Source organism: Patella vulgata, chromosome 2, assembly GCF_932274485.2.
Source record: "Patella vulgata chromosome 2, xgPatVulg1.2, whole genome shotgun sequence".
Lineage (NCBI taxonomy): Eukaryota > Metazoa > Mollusca > Gastropoda > Patellidae > Patella > Patella vulgata.
Window position 1 is genome coordinate 93,148,875 of NC_065880.2, and position 12,202 is coordinate 93,161,076.

At 33.5% G+C, this 12,202-nt stretch overlaps 1 protein-coding gene across 5 annotated transcripts in view; it reads right to left on the bottom strand.

Moving 5' to 3' along the window:
• Nucleotides 1–12,202, bottom strand: part of LOC126812413 (caskin-2) — a 169,495-nt gene that overhangs the window by 28,119 nt on the left and 129,174 nt on the right. The gene's annotated exons all lie outside the window — the stretch shown is intronic.

Sequence of the window (12,202 nt, forward strand, 5' to 3'; positions counted from 1 at the left end):
TTACACAGCCCAGCTTACTTTCCTGTCATGATTAATTTCTACACTCTAAAACTAAGAAGTTATGAAGACCAGCATATACTCTACTGCACCAAGAGATTACACAGCCACCAGCATATTAAGGGATTACACAGACCAGCTAATACTCTACTGCGCTAAGATGTTCAGATTAATTTCTCCACTCTAAGTACAACTGAACAATTAAACTAGTCATTACAATAAAACAGCTGACATCTTGTTTTATGTGGATATTACGAGAGATTTACACACAGTGTTTAGTTAATTACTAACCAATCAATAACTTTTGACTGCTCGGTGTACGAACAAGAGTACCACTATACCCCAGTCGAGCCTTCTGTCAATATCTACTACCAGGCGGAAAATTGTCTTTGAATCTTACTTAAGACCGAGAGCAATTTCAACCTAGCTTTCAGGCTTTCAGCCATCTTGAGAACTAAAATGTCAAACATCGTCCACTTCCAATTATTCAATTCTCGTGGATAATAAATCAATTTGAAGCAAGGACAAGAATTGATAACTGTGTATATTAGACATTACGTGTATATCTCTATGCATAGGCGTACGTTGAAATTTTTGACTGGGGGGGGCGGTGGTGGTTGGTGCCCCAAAAATGTAGTTACATGTAGGTTCTTAGTATGTTTTGCATTTTTAAATTATATGTCATGCAAAGTTTCCCTCATACTGTATCACATATGGTCAGTGAAGTGTCAAAAGGGTGTATCTCGGGAAATTAGTCAAATACACTTTTTTGCATTTTTAAAATCTCCCAATACAATTAATATGCACATTTCTGTCTAAGCTGTGTATCTCTACGCCAATTAGAACTGTTCTGGGTATCATGTGTCCAAATGTTGTATCTTGATTTGTGGAAATTTTGAAATGCAAAAGGTTCTATTTCTTAATCTTTAGAAATTCTTAGATACACCCTTTTGACACTTCACCAACGAATGCCTATCTTCGTCCAATCGACGCAGAACATTAGAATGCTAGACCTTATTTCATTTCATTTTCAAGAGGTTTCATAAAAAATCGTACCATAAAGCTAAGAGTGAATAAAATGAATATATCACCAGAAATTAAAAGTATTTTACCAGAGGCATTCTGTTATTCAAATTCTCTCTCTTAAATCAACCCAATTTGTAGGGAGAGATAAAAGAATGTTCTAGCTCCGTGGGGATTCGTTGTCTCAAACAATTATATCTATTCTATAATTACTGTATAACTACTAGCTTTTCTGTTTAACTAATTATCTCCCCTGTTTTTATTTCCGTTAATTCAATCAACGTCTGTAGAAAGAGATTCTCGATAAATATACGACTACAACTGAATCAACAATGTACACGTATATCTATTGTAACAATACCTCTACCTCAATATTAAATAGGTTTTAACGTTCTACCTTTCAACACCAAGTGGGTTGATGAAGACGAGCCCCAGACCGTGCAGTATGCTATAAGGGCAGGATCCAGATAACCTGGTGGGGGGCTCACGGCAAGCAAAGTGTGGTCCTCCCTAATAATTTTTTAAAAGACTCTAATTTCGATTTCCAGTTTCAGGGGATGTTTAAAGTACTGTATATGGTATACACTATACAGGGTACCTCAAGTTTTTCGTTTCATCCAACAAAACAAAATGAATGAGTGAGAGAGAGAGAGAGAGAGAGAGAGAGGGGAGGGGGCAGGGGCTGGGAGACAGAGAGATTCATCATCCAGACCCAGACAACACAAATTATTTAATATTCCTGGATAAAAATATGCTTGCAATCTAAAAAAAAACATGTCTTCTAGAAAGAGTATGCATACCCTGCCCGAAACATGACACTCACTATCACTAATATATATATTCAAAGATGGCCACCAGTAGCATCACCAGCGAATGAGAAATGGTACCAGATGTTCTATGAAGTGTAATCAACCTGTCCTTGCCTACAGAAGCCATCCATGGATTACAGAACACTTGTGTTAATTCATTTTAAAATTGAAGAGCATCTCTGTATCTCTACCCGTTTATATCAAAAACTCTTGAATATAACTCATCCACCCATTGATTTCGAATAGACTCAATCGATCCAGACAGTGATACACGTCAATCTAATTCTTCAGTAAATTAAAATAAAATCTTCTAGCAGACGACAAATAGTAGATCTTTACCCTTATAAGGAGATAAAAATTGATTAAAACGATTAATCCACCATTAATAAATCAACACAGGGAACTCGATAATTTTCAGCTTACAATACAAACAAATATGAGCATAATATATGGAACAGGAACTGCCATAAGTATATCTCCGAATATAACCTTATATCAAAGAGAGAGAGAGAGAAATGGGATTTAACATCCACTCAACACAAACTAGGTCATTTCGGGACTAACATATGGTTCAATTTTATTTCAATAATTCACTCGCACTTAGGGGACTTCAGTAGTGGGAGGAAACCGAAGGACCCGGGGAATCGAAACCATGCCAGTTGACTCAATGACAGACCTTATGATACAGCGCACAGGCGCTAACCATTAGGCCATCCAAACCCCATTAGCCTACGTGTCTTATCAACTCTGGTGGATGGCAGAGATTTAAACGGATTGAAACATGTTCGCCATTTAACAATTTAATTTTAAAATGGTGAAACGAGGCAGGGTCTCGATTAAAAAGTACTGTTGCTACAATAATAAACAATATATACCATATCTTGTCAAAACTGCGATCAGAATAAAGTAATTTGAATGAAATTTTCAATATATTCATCATGAATTATCTATTTTGGAACTTATAGCAAGAACGGCCAGCTCTTTATCTAAATCTTATAATACATCAGTAATTACTATCTGGTCTCTTCATTTTCTATAGATATGCCACTAGAACGAAACAGAATTATCATCGTGAAATAAGAAATATCTAATCTCTCATCGCTATCATATTGCACCAATTAAAATCTTCAACACAAATTATCTTCTCACAACACTTATCTGATTGGCCGAGTCCCAGTTTTTTTAATTTTCTTTCCAATAAATTTTCATTTTATTTTCACACAGCTAAAAACAGAAACTTATGTCAATGTCAGCATCATGAATAGTTTAGTGCTTTCACCCATTGTTTCAGCATGCAGTACATTTACAAGAATTGATTTCATCTCTGAAAATATAACAGCACTGAAAACAATTCCTGGAGTGGTATACATTGTAGATAGATAACATTTCTGAAAATGTCAACTACTAAAATTAAACAGCAATAATTATCAAACAATTCCTGGAATAATATTTTAACAATGTGAATTATGCTTCAAATTTAACCAATATAAAAAAGGATTAGAATATTCGCAAATAATTTTCTTTCTTAATTAAAGGGCCTTATGGGAAATCAGACAAAGATCTGACAGTTCTCGCTATAATAGTTAAAATATAGATAACGTAAAGAAAATATGCTGAAAATTTCAGTCAAATTGATCCACTCTGAATTTTAGGCCTAGCCTCGATCATCATTACTAAAGTCGATACGCTAAAAAACAAAGTCCTGATTATCCATTTTGACGTTAAATTATCCATCACAAAATGTATTCAAATCCAGTAAAGATCACAGGCTAGCAATAGCATCGAGAGTTGATTATGGTCTTGTTTTGTTAATAAATGTCTAATTAACACTTTAGAAAACATTTCAGGCCTAAAGAAAGACCTGCAATAAGCAGATTTAGCTCTTGCATAATATATTTTTAACTGATAGATAGTTCTGTCTCAGAATTTGCATACAAACTACTATGCATTCTCCCCGCTCCTGCACCCCCCCCCCCCAACACCTCTCAATATAACTACAAACTAACTAGGAATTGTTTTACCAAATGGAAAAGGGTACATTCTAGAAATAGCTAAGCTTAATTATAGCTTCTACGATTTCTTCTTTAAAAACGTACACTGAGGAATTGTTAGGAACATGTAATTCCTTTCACCAATCATTTAGTCAACATTAGTTCAACCATTAAACGTTTATTGTTCACGGTAATTAGTAAAGTACAACAACTCTTTTGTTAATCGAGATTTGATTATTGTAGTGAAAGCGTTTTAATACAAATATTGATTATAGGTAATCTATATCCAGATTGTAATAAAGGAAATAATCAATCGGTAATTACGTACAACGCATTAAATACAGGTTCAATATATGCAATGACATGAAATGATTTTTTTTAACCTCCATCGGACTAATGAAGACTAGTACACCATGTAGTATGCTATGACTGCATTTTTTACCAGGTCAACTCTTTATTTCAAATGCTGACTTGTCAAGGGTTCTTTTATGTGCACACCAACATATACACGGGGCCTTGGGGTTTTTTGCCACATCTGAAACAAATAGACGCGACAAGGGGGAAATCATCAGTCCTGCACCAATGACAAGGGGGGAACCATCAGCCCTGCACCACCAACATGGGGGGAATCATCAGTCCTGCACCAATGACAAGGGGGGAACCATCAGCCCTGCACCACCAACATGGGGGGAATCATCAGTCCTTCACCAATGACAAAGGGGGAAAAACACACGGGAAAATCCATAGAAACTTTCTCAGCCAACAACGGAATCAATGAAATGAAATTTAACGTCCTAAAGTTCTGCTCCGACTGGGGTAATGAAGACGAGATACGCCATACAGTGTGCTATAAGGGAAATTTTGTCCAGACCGTGGTGCTATGGCCTACTCTAGTCTTATATCAAATTCCAAGGGATCTTTTACGTGCACGTCTATGTCTACACAGGAACCTGGATGTTACAATCCAATACATGTATGCGCTAATATTGAAAGGAACCGAAATCTTTGGGATATAAACATACTTTTCTAGTTTCATCAAAATTGGATAAAAAAATATGATTTTTTGTACAATCAGAATGGATTGGAATTTTATGGCACGTCATTGTACAATCAGTGGCTAGAAACCATGAGGCTACGATCTGATACATGTACGTGTTAATATCGAAAGGAACCAAGATCTTTTGTGGATAAACCCATATTTCAAGTTTCGTCAGAATCGGATAAAAATTATGACCTTAGGTAGAGAGTCCACAAACACAACTGTGGACGGACGGACGGACAGGGGCGACAACAATATATCAACATAAAAATCCATTAAGTTATGGTCCGATACATGCTAATATCAAAAGGAACCAAGATCTTTGGAGATAAAACCTATATTTCAAGTTTCGTCAGAATTGGATCAAAATTGTGACCTCGGGTAGATAGTCCTCAAACACAACTGAGGACCGACGGACAGGGGCGACAACAATATATATCAACATGAAAATTTGGGCGTATAAAAATCAGGTATATGAAACATGGATTCTAGGATAATTCTTCCACCAATATTTAGATATTTATCAGGTGGAATGATAAATGGTATTTTTATGAGAATCACCACCAGAAGAACATAAATGGTTTTAAAAAATTTATCAGTAATAATTATACGACAACTGTTATATCATATTTCCTTAACAAATTCTACGTCTCTCTCTCTTCCTCGCTTTACAGATATTTTACGCTTTATTTATTCTATTGCTAGACAGAGAAATAGTTTTACGCGTAAATTAAATAATCTGGCATCGGATCAACCAGTCTCTTGCTATTTTTATCGTATAATTTGTGGTTTAATCATCAGATAAGATTTCTGGTAGAATAATACAAATTATTGTTTTATATCCATTTGTTAAAAATAAATAACAGTAAATCATGATGTGTCGGATATATCTCACAGAATATTACAATTTATTTTAGTTTAAAGCCATATACTGCATTTAAATAGAGTTTCAATATTGTATTTCATTTACACATTGAAATTAAACCTAAAATATCCAAAATCCCATCAATATCAGTATAAAATCAGAGATATAAATAGTGGGATATTCTTGTAATTATTGGATCAGATACCTCTAACAGTCTATAAAATGGTAAGGCATTTGAATTGAGTTTCAATATATCGTATTTTATTTAAACATCGAAATTAAACTAAAAAAACACAAAACACATAAATATCAATATAAAATACGAAGTAAAGATTGAGGGATATTCTTGTATTACGATAATTATTGGATAAGATATCCAATTTTATCTTATTCTAAAGTCTAAAGTATTATTTGAATTTGGTTTTAATTAAATAAACATTGAAATTAAACAAACTTAATAATAAATTATTTTCATGTCCTGATGAAGTCGTGTCAATTTACCCGATTATCCACAAATACCCCAAAACACCAAATGATTTTTAGCTAAATGTTGACTAGCAACTGATTGCAAAGGCAAGGTGCAGGAAATAGCAACACCAAATATGGACAAAAGTTGGAGACAAACATAAGGACAACATTTAAACAATGACTCACTTACCACAATTCTACGAAATAGAGATTGAGGTTTGGTAACTCTGTACGGCCATGATAGTCTCTTTAATACCTTCCTGACGGGGAATTCCTCCATCTTTAAATTATATCAAGATTCAATTAATAGATTCCGTTAATCTATGAGAACATCCATGAACAATTGTTATAATCACTATCACATAGTTGTAATCCATGAACGACAGTTAAAACTTCTGTCAGACAGTTTAAATCCATGAACGATCAAATAGTTTAAATCCATGAACAAAAGCCGAAACCTCTGTCAAATAATTTAAATCCATGAACGACAGTTAAAACCTCTGTCAAACAGTTTAAATTCATGAATGACAGCTAAAATCTCTGTTGTAATTTAAATCCTCTATCATATAGTTTTAATCCATCGTCTCTTTTTAAATCCACGAATTCACAAATCAATATATCAAAAGAAAATGATTTTAATCCAATGAAAGTTTGAGCAGATTTTTTCCCATATTCATAGCAGCAGATTAAGTCATTCTCAAATTCCGTCAAGAAGTCACTTTTTTCTCCAATTCCCAAGAGAAAGTCACTTTTTTCTCACAAATTCCCAACAGAAGTCATTCTTTCTTAAGAAGTCATTTCACGATTCTACATAAAATATAACTTAAATAATAAATACACTTCCTGTGTTTGTAATTTCAATGAAGAACCTCTTCTAAGTTAAGGAACCCATGCAATATGTGACAAAACTTTTCTCCTCGAATATTAAAACTCTTTCAAAGAAGTAATCATTTCAGAACAATCAATTTTTTAGCACATTTTCCAAGTCAACATAAGTTTCCTGTTATAAAAATGTGATAAATGTGATAATCACTATTCAAGCTTACTGTTTTTAAAACCATTTTAATATTTCTTTTATTAAAGACAAAAATCACTTATTTATTAGTAAACACACAAAATGTATCTTGATTACGAATTGTTGATATTTAACTTTTACATTTTGCAAAAAGGTATTTTAAAAGAAAACTGTAAGTATTTTTCTGACATTGATAGCGATTTGTAAAAAAGCTGTTCACTTTTTACTAATTAACGTTATTAACTGAAGAATTTACCAAAAACAACATATTTTCAATTCTGAAAGAGTCCAACAAAGTAACCAAATCGAACAGACAAAAAAACAACATCCTTAAGCGTCACAATTCCCATGCATACCTCAAATACTCTTAATCCTAAAATTCTTAAATAAAACATTTTTCAATGTCTAAACTCCCGATTCAAACCCCAAATTGCAAGATACAATAGAAACTGTTTCGTCAAAAGAAGAAACACAGCCTCACACAAACTGTTTCAAGATGCCTCACCTGTTGTTTTTCCTCCATTTTAAAAATCTGTTACTACGGTAACAAATTATATTAAACATTCTAAAATCATGTGGCCAATATTATTATACATTAAGTAATTCTCTTGCTAGCTTTTCAACACATGCTTGGAATTTTTGTAATTCTGTTTTAAGATGGCTTGGGATTTTAAAACCTGACAAAATTTGGCTGTTTATTTCTGGCGTCGTTTACACAAGGGTTTTCTCGCGTCCTTCTCAAAGAATGAATGATAAACTAAAAGTACAGTATTTTCGTCACGGAACAGGAAGGGACGAATATTGTGATAAAACACATCCAAGAATACTGAGCTCCTGGTTCCCTGGTTGGTATCAAGAGAACTTTTCTAAAACAGATCCAAGAAAAGACAACCAGTTTGAACTACTGTTACAAGCAGCCATCTCAAATAAAATAACCAATTTATTAGCAAATATTATTTTCAAATGCCAAGATTTCAATATAGAGAAAAGGATCCTCTTACAATAAAACAATTTTTTCGATGATATAACGATGTACAATAACAGACATATTGGAAACCAATGGCAACATCTCCAGGGACTATACAGTCTTAGATATCCTTCATTTCCGTGACCAGTCTTTGATCTAATTCAGACAACTTCTGTTTTTATTCTAATTGATATTTTCAGAATGCTTCAAGCTTCGTTGAACACAGTAAAAGAAAAAGAGCAGATACTTCTTGACTTGCGGCTAAATCTCATCTCAGTTTGTATCCGATCTGTAGTATGAGTTTTCTTTGTTTAGAACAAATAAACTTTTGGTGATTAATGGTCTTCAAGATCAAAATACATCTCAAAATGTAAAAAAGAGAATAAATTAATCTTTATTCCAATTCCAAAGAGAGAGAGAGAGAGAGAGAGAGAGAGAGAGTTTAAGTCAACTCAACACAAACTAGGTCATTTCGGAACAAACATAGTTCAATCTCATTTCAATAATTCGAATGCGCGTAGGGGTTTTAGCAGTGGGTGAAAACCGGAGGACCCGGAAAAAAACCCATGAGATTAAGTCAGCAACCCTACTAAATATCATGTGATTTTAAGAGAGAGAGAGAAATGACTTTCGGGCAAACATATTTTTCAATTTCGATAATTTTTCCGCGCGCTTGGCCTGGCAATCCTACTTCTTGTTATGTACAAGCCTAGGATACAAACCAAGCCACTTGACTAAATGACAGACCTTATGATCTGAAGCAATGACGTTAGACCATTTGACTAAATGACAGACCTTATCGTCTAAAACAATGTTGTTAGACCACTTGACCTTATCGTCTAAAACAATGATGTTAGTCCACTTTACTCAATGACAAGACCTTATCGTCTAAAACATATTCATAACAAATACCATTCTTTTACCAGTTGTAATAAACCTTTAAACATTCATTTCCTTGTGTATGTACTGTTTAGTTTATCGTATTTTCATGACCATATCTTTTAAACGATATAAAACAAATTGCCATCAGTTTCAGGATGTTATCTTTTCCCGTCTCTCTAAAAGATTTGTCTCGTCAATATTTGATTATTTCATACAAAACACTTTTCTGCACATTTATAGAACTTTAATCGACAGATAAAAACTGTAATAGCAATTAATGCGAGGAAGGAGAATTTGTCCCGAAAAACATCTTTTCTGCTTTCATCTGTTTTTGATCCCATCTAAAGGACTAGGCAGACTTTGCTTGTGTATGTTTTGGAATCAGTTACGTCTTTTGTGACATAATCATTCATAAAACATCCATAAAATACTATTCACATTTTCCTATTCACCAAATAATTCTATGTTTTAGAACACATCCAGGCTTAAGACACCTAAAACTTTCCATTTCATATCACAACACAATCCAGACTGTTCTAGCCGTGCTTCGGAAACACATCTACATGTTTGTCACCTACTCTCATTCATAAAATATCCCCAGAAATTATTTCGGTATTTAGATCTCAATAAAGTTCCATCCTTTTATCACGTTGAGCCAGAGAGAATAAAACGGTCAGAAACTACAAAACGTCTACAACAGCTTCTGAGAATTGTAAATAATAAATCAGAAGCTGTCAAAGTTTGAACATGGAACAGGTGCCCCCCTCAAACTCTGACAACTTCCCTAACTAACTACTCTATTTAAAATTATATGCAGATGATTTTCAAGTCTTGCAATATATTTATCTAATGCGAAAACTATCAGAAACTAGTCCGTACAATAAAATTACAAGATTCATCTTCAAACTGATATTTGTTTCTGATAATCGCCCGATTACAAGTTCATACTACTTGTAATATATTTATTACACATTTTAGTTTTGTATCAAGTTCTACGTACGTATAGGCTGCTCACAAAACTCATTAATTTTAAATCAATATGAATATGAAACGGTGGAACTTGAAAAGTTTATTAAACATATACATCATGGATATAAAACAAATAAAAATCTTTAAAAAGAGTGAGAGAGAGAAATGGGGTTTAACATCCACTCGACATAAACTAAGTCATTTCGGGACTAACATATGGTTCAATTTTATTTCAATAATTCGCTTGCGCGTAGGGGTCTTTAGCAGTGGGAGGAAACCGGAGCACCCGGAGAAAACACATGAAGTTGGAGAGGCAACCCTACTCCTTGTCACGTACAACTGGGGAATCAAAATCACACCAGTTGACTGAATGACAGACATTATGATACTGTGCACACCTGCTAACCATTCCGCCATCCAACCCCTCTCCAAAAATCTTTAAATAAAATTATTTCATATTCGCCCAACTATAGTTCATAGGTTTCTAATGAATTTAAAAACCCATTTATCAGCTACACACACTAAAGTATGCGAGTTTGGATCGCAGCCATCAGGTACAATACACTCTATAATATACCTGTTGAGTTTTTTTTTTTACTATTTTAACTTGTTTTAAGACAAATTAGAACACGCTGCCCACTTCAGATCCTTTGAAGACAATTGGCGCCAATTAGCTTTCTTGTCTGTTAGCGCCAAAGTTTGGTTTGAATCATTTGGCTGTTGGCAACAGCATCAGAATAAAAAAGTTTCCATATATTTTTGAACGTTTGTTTAAAGAAATGAAGATTTTGTGAATCACATTGTAGCCTATGAATAGAATGAATATTTGACCATAAATCTAAAATAACGGTATTAGGATTATTGCTTATTTACTTCTAACATACCAGAGGAATGTTCAGGAATTTCAGGAATTCTGAGTTAACATCTAACTAATGATCAGTGGAATAATATTTACTGCTAATTATATTTCTTTAGGCCTCTGATCTCCATTTGTAGAATTTTTTCTCCTTGCCAACTACAAGATTGTGCCAGTTAAATCTTTATAAGACAGGAACGTCATTAAAAAAATTGGTTCAATTCCTTTCAGTTTTTAAAAAGAAATTCAATAGGCTTCTTTGTTTCATAAATCTACAAATGACATACATGACCCCACCAAATACAAGAGCACTTTTAAATTTCCTTTAATAAAAAAAAGCTTCCATAAAATTTACAAGTCATTAACTGTTTGGTTTCCTATCACAAACCTACAAACTACAGATAGAGAGAAATAGGGTTCAACGTCAACTCAAAACAAACTAGGTCAATAATTCGCTGGCCCGTAGGGGTCTTTAGCAGTAGGAGGAATCTGGAGGACCCGGAGAAAACCCACGAGGTTGGACAGGCGATCAAACAAACTAACTATCCCTTTTATATAAATAGATGTAGTACAACTATATATACAGTATATGCTACAATGAAATTTGAAAGTTGGATTTTATTTATTTTCCTAATTTTGAATTATATCAACAGAGACATGACATTTCCTTCTAAGATTTACAAAATGGAAATTGCAAATTGTTAAGACATTTCCTTCTCAATCATTGAAATTCTTTCAACTGAAGCCAAACCATTTTGAATTTTAAGTTCTTCAAGATCTAGGGGAGAAAACTAAAAAGTGCAATCATATCATTTTTTTGTTTTTTACTTCATACATTTTTATTTTTTAATCAGAAGAATGGAATTTCGACCCGTCTTTCAATTCTAGTTTATTTAAATAATTTACTGCTATAACACAAACATATTATTCAATTTTAAATCCATTATCTGTGCCAAAAGAAATTAAGAAATAATATCACTAAATCTAATTCTAGAAAAAATGAGTCAACAGCTAGACCATGAAAATATTTTCTAGAAACAATCTGTTGGCGATGTTTATCTTCGTATGATCTAAAACACAATTAAAACAAAACTTATTCATCCAGAGCAGACCTCCAATAAACAACCGTTCTCATTCCTTCCACGACCATAAATAATTCCCCGATTACACACAAAAACTCCCATCAAAATGAAATTTGAATCACAAACACTTTCACAAAATCACCGTAAATCATGTTGAATCTAGTTTCATCTGGAAAATGACGAAAAACGGTCAGGTTCCGCAACAAAAGAGAAGCAATAAAATTGTTTTGATGGTCTGT